Source organism: Mandrillus leucophaeus, unplaced genomic scaffold (genome assembly GCF_000951045.1).
Source record: "Mandrillus leucophaeus isolate KB7577 unplaced genomic scaffold, Mleu.le_1.0 Scaffold128, whole genome shotgun sequence".
In the NCBI taxonomy this organism is placed as follows: Eukaryota; Metazoa; Chordata; class Mammalia; order Primates; family Cercopithecidae; genus Mandrillus; species Mandrillus leucophaeus.
Genome location: NW_012101209.1, coordinates 3,762,906 through 3,767,623, shown reverse-complemented (window position 1 = coordinate 3,767,623; position 4,718 = coordinate 3,762,906). Strand labels below are relative to the sequence as shown.

General features: G+C 42.9%; 1 protein-coding gene across 2 annotated transcripts in view; it reads right to left on the bottom strand.

Annotated features, from left to right (window-relative positions):
- Positions 1 to 4,718, bottom strand: part of CPVL (carboxypeptidase, vitellogenic-like) — a 172,007-nt gene that overhangs the window by 102,925 nt on the left and 64,364 nt on the right. The window lies entirely within an intron of this gene.

Below are 4,718 nucleotides of genomic sequence, written 5' to 3'. Positions count from 1 at the left end.
ATGCCAATAGCCACTTCAGTGATGAAATAGATTTTAACAGACTCAAGGAGTGATTTCATAGTAAGCAAGAAGACAGTGGATTTTTAAATGATTCTTTACTTGAACAAAATATTTCAAAAAAAAGGAAAACAAAACCTTGTGAAACTCAGTAGCTCTATGAGTGTTTTGACCCAGACTGCAGTGCCTGCGAAGCTCGGGGAGGTTTTTGGTCCAGCTTCCTGCTGAGACACTAAAAGCCATGAACCATTCAGGGAAGATGAAAGGCAAGGAGGCTCTGAAAACCCAGGAGGATGGCGAAGTTCAAGGGTTACAAAGAGGCAAAATTGGGTCATTACAATCACCATGATCCTAGCTATAATTAATTTTCAAAGGCTGCATAAAAATTCACCATGAAACACTACTGTAGAGTTTTGTTGTATTTCTGTATTCATTATTTATAGTGGCCTTTATAGCAACTAAATCTGAGAAGCTGTATTTTATAGCTTCTATGTTTGTGCTGGCAATAAGCTGGCTTTAGAACGCAGATAAAAATAGGCATTCATTCTCCACCCTTCCCTCTCCAACCTTCAGGCTAAAATCTACTTCCTTTTCTCTCTTCCTGCTTGTTGGAATGGCAATAGATAATTTAGCATAGTAAATCTCAATTAAGTCTTTGGCTTTAGCTTAAAGCTTATTTCCTTGTAGTATTTGCTGGAGAGTCATTAGGGTTGCTGGATTTAGCAAATGAAAACATAAGACATGGTTTAATTTTGAATTTCAGATAAATAACAAATAATGGCTTAGTGTAAGTATGTTCCAAATATGGCATGGAATATACTCACATTAAAATGTTATTTGTTGTTTATCTGAAATTCAAATTTAACTGGGCATTTTGTGTTTTATCTGACAGTCTTATTTGGAGATAATCTCCCAGGTTACTTCTATCTTGAAAATGGCAGGATTCTCCAGCTCAAGTTTCCAAGGCAAGGCTCCACTTGAGGAAATTATCATCAAGTTTCATTTCACAGTTTTGATTTCACAGCCAAAAAATTGGCTATTTTTTTTAAAGCAAGCACTTGGTAGCATGGTAGCACTCTCTTTTCTTAAAAGAGAGTGAAGAATGAAAAAAGTAAATTTAGTGAATTAGATTTGCATATGCCATTTGCTCATTTAACTGTATTTTAGTCAAGAACTCTTCTTATTACATGGTGAGCATCTTCTAGAAAATAAAATCTAGCATCAAGCCCAAATGAAATTACAAATTTTAGAAGCAGAACTGCTAAACATATATATATATATAAAATACGTAAGTGGCCAGGTGCGGTGGCTCACGCCGTGGGAGGCCGAGACGGGTGGATCACGAGGTCAACAGATTGAGACCATTCTGGCCAATGTGGTGAAACCCTGTCTCTACTAAAAATACAAAAATTATCTAGGTGTGGTGGTGGGTGCCTGTAGTCCCGGCTACTCAGGAGGCTGAGGCAGAATTGCTTGAGCCTGGGAGGTAGAGGTGGCAGTGAGCCGAGATCACGCCACTGCACTCCAGTCTGGTGACAGAGTGAGAGTCAGTCTCAAAAATAATAATACATAAGCGTTGTGTTCACACGTGCACACTCCATGCATTTATTCAGGTACAAGAGCTACATGGCACAAGAAGCATGCTTCTTCCTGGTGATTCCACTTGGCCACCTTGCTGGCATGGTGCCAAGGACTTGTCTAATAAACAGAATTTTAGTTGAGGGCTCTCTGCTCGCAAAAATGTATATTAAAGGACCAAAAAGAGAAACAGAGATTGCAAGGAAGAATGACTACAAGAAAATTATTCCTCAGATAAGTTTTTAAACAGAGATCAGGTGGATGCAGGGCAGAAAAGGTGAGTGGACATGATCATGCATTGTAGACCCAAAGACAGCACTGGAATCTGGTCAGTTCTAATGGACTGAGAAGCATAATCATAAACACAAGCAACATTCAGGATAATCGAGTTTCAGGTAATCTAAGCAAAAGCTCCATACCAACCAAAGCCAAGCAAAGTGTACCTACAGTCACTGGCAGTGGACATGAGGTAGGAGGTGGGACTCAAATACAGAGGTGGGGCTTGGATGCTGGATCAAACTGAGGACTAGCTAAGACAGGGCCTGGGCGGAAGCAGCTTTCCATAAGACACGCCTATCAGTGGGCCATGTCAGTTTACCATCGTGACGGCAACAACCCAGCGTTACCACCCCTTTCCATGGCAATGACCCAAAGACACAAAAGCTACTATCCATTCCCTAGAAAATTCTGCATGAACCAACCCTTAATCCGCATGTAATTAAAAGTGGGTTTAAATATGACTGCAAAATTGCCCTAAGTTGCTACTCTGACTAGGCAGTAGCCCTGCAGGAGTAGACATGGAGCTGTAACACTGCCCCTTCAATAAAGCTGTTTTCTTCTACCTCCATCTCACCTTGAATTCTCTTTTTTTTTTTTTTTTTTTAAATTGAGACAGTTTCGCTCTTGTTGTCCAGGCTGGAGTGCAATGGTATGATCTCAGCTCACCGCAACCTCTGCCTCCCAGGTTCAACCGATTCTCCTGCCACAGCCTCCTGAGTAGCAGGGATTACAGGCATGCACCACCAAGAAGAGGTAATTTTTGTATTTTTAGTAGAGACAGGGTTTCTCCATGTTGCTCAGGCTCGTCTGGAACTCCTGACCTCAGGTGATCTGCCTGCCTCGGCCTCCCAAAGTGCTGGGATTACAGGTGTGAGCCACCACACCTGGCCACCCTTGAATTCTTTTCTGGGCAAAGCCAAAACCCCTCACAGGCTAAGCCCCACTTTGGGGCTCACCTGCCCTGCACTGGACCGACACAAGCTCAGCAACAGGAATCCTGGCAGTGCTGCTCTGTTGGAGCCGGTGAGGGGAGCCTCTTTTGCATTCATTCAACATCTAGCAAGGCTGAGCCATGATCCTCTCCATCTGGCACAGGACACAGAGTTTTCTCATTTAATATAGGAAGCCTGCTTCCTAGCTGCATTGCTATGAAGCTTTGTTTAGCAACACTACATATCATTTCCCATTGCAAACCAACATGTAGGGGAAAACTATAGTAGCGCTTACATTTGGCTGCTAAGAAAATAACTATAGGTCCACCACTAGACGAAGCACCAGGAGGGCAGGGGCTTTGGGGATTGCTTACTACTGTCTCACCAGCACCAAGAACAGCAGCTGGCACATAATAGGCAATTGGTACACAATGGCAGAAGAGTGGCACCAGCTAGTGTACTCCAAATCAAAGTTAATAAATTTCATAATTTTTTTTAAACCAGAGAGGCATTGTGACTAAATAGCACATTCCAAATAAGAAAAGAGGGAGAGTATTTTAACATCTTGTTCGTGAAAAAGTTTTATTTCCAAACACAAAAGCAGCAAAACTGTGAATGGTAAATGTCTCCTTACAGCCATGCACTATTAATAGTCCAAAAGAATGGGATTTTCAGAAAAATGAAAGTTGGTTTTCAAAGGGAGCAAATGAAAGCTCCACTCTTTAAACCTGTAGTAGCCCGTTTGCAGGTTTCCAAGCGACCTTCTTATTGCAAACACCCATCTGGAGAGCTGGAGAGAAGAATGTGGCCACAAAGGGAAATGAAGAGTGTAAACTATAAAGGAAACAGCTGAAATCAGTTTTCTGCACTACCCTTGATTAGCTATTTTCCAGTTCTAAGAGCCTGAAGCAAAAAGAACTACAACAGCTATAAACAATAGATGCTTTGAAATAGGTTCCCTTTACATGTCAGGCAAGAGGAGATGGACCACATGTCAGCAGTCGACATCCCCATATGGAGGGGCAACTGGAAGCTGTAACAGTCTTCGGGGGAGGGGAAGGACACACAGAAACGGCTTGGCAGTGGTGCTCTGTCTTAGAGGGGGCCGATGCAGCTCTTCAATACAGAACCTCTGCCCTCAGGGTGTTTGCTAGTTAACCACTGAGCTTGTTTGGATTTAAACCAAAGAGGGATGGGAGGTGGGGGTGGGGAGTAGGTCTCTAATCTGAAGAAAGAGAGCACACAGTGCCAAGAGAGCCCTGGCCCTGGCTCTGAGGAAGCCTGTGAGGAGGACTGCCGTCCGTCACGTCTGTGGAGGGAAGGGGAGGGGGTGCTGGGGGGAACACCCCACCAGGAACTTGGCAAATATGTCCCTAGGACCCCACTGTACATGGAAGCAGAAGTGTGGGGTCCTGGGCATCCCCCTAGACACTGAATAGAAGTGATTGAATCATGGAACATGTGAAAAACAAAAGTGGAGAAGACAACAGCCATATTCTTTTCTAGGTGGGTAGAGGGAGAGATCTTTGGGAAAGGGGCTTGGAAGTAGTTCTTTCTTCTCTCCCTCCAGCCACCTATCTGCCTTAGAGAGAAAGAAAAGTGAAACGGAAAGCTTTTGTCAGAGATCAGCGAACTCTGACTCCTATTAGATGCGCTTTCGCTTTGGGGATTGGTAGTAATTAACAGAGTGCTTGGTGGAGGTGTGGGGTAGGGAGCTAGTTAACTCCTTCTGGCCACTAGGGTTCTTTTAGCAAATTATTATAATAATTTAGTAAATTATTATAATGCATAAAGCGGTGCCCTAGTGACCAGAAAGGATTTGGTCTCTAGTAATAATTTGTAGACTGGAAAAATCTGACCAAATAAGAAAGGTCATTTGCTTTTTTTAAAATGCTAAAAATAGCACTGATTAATATGAGTAAATAAAGAAAG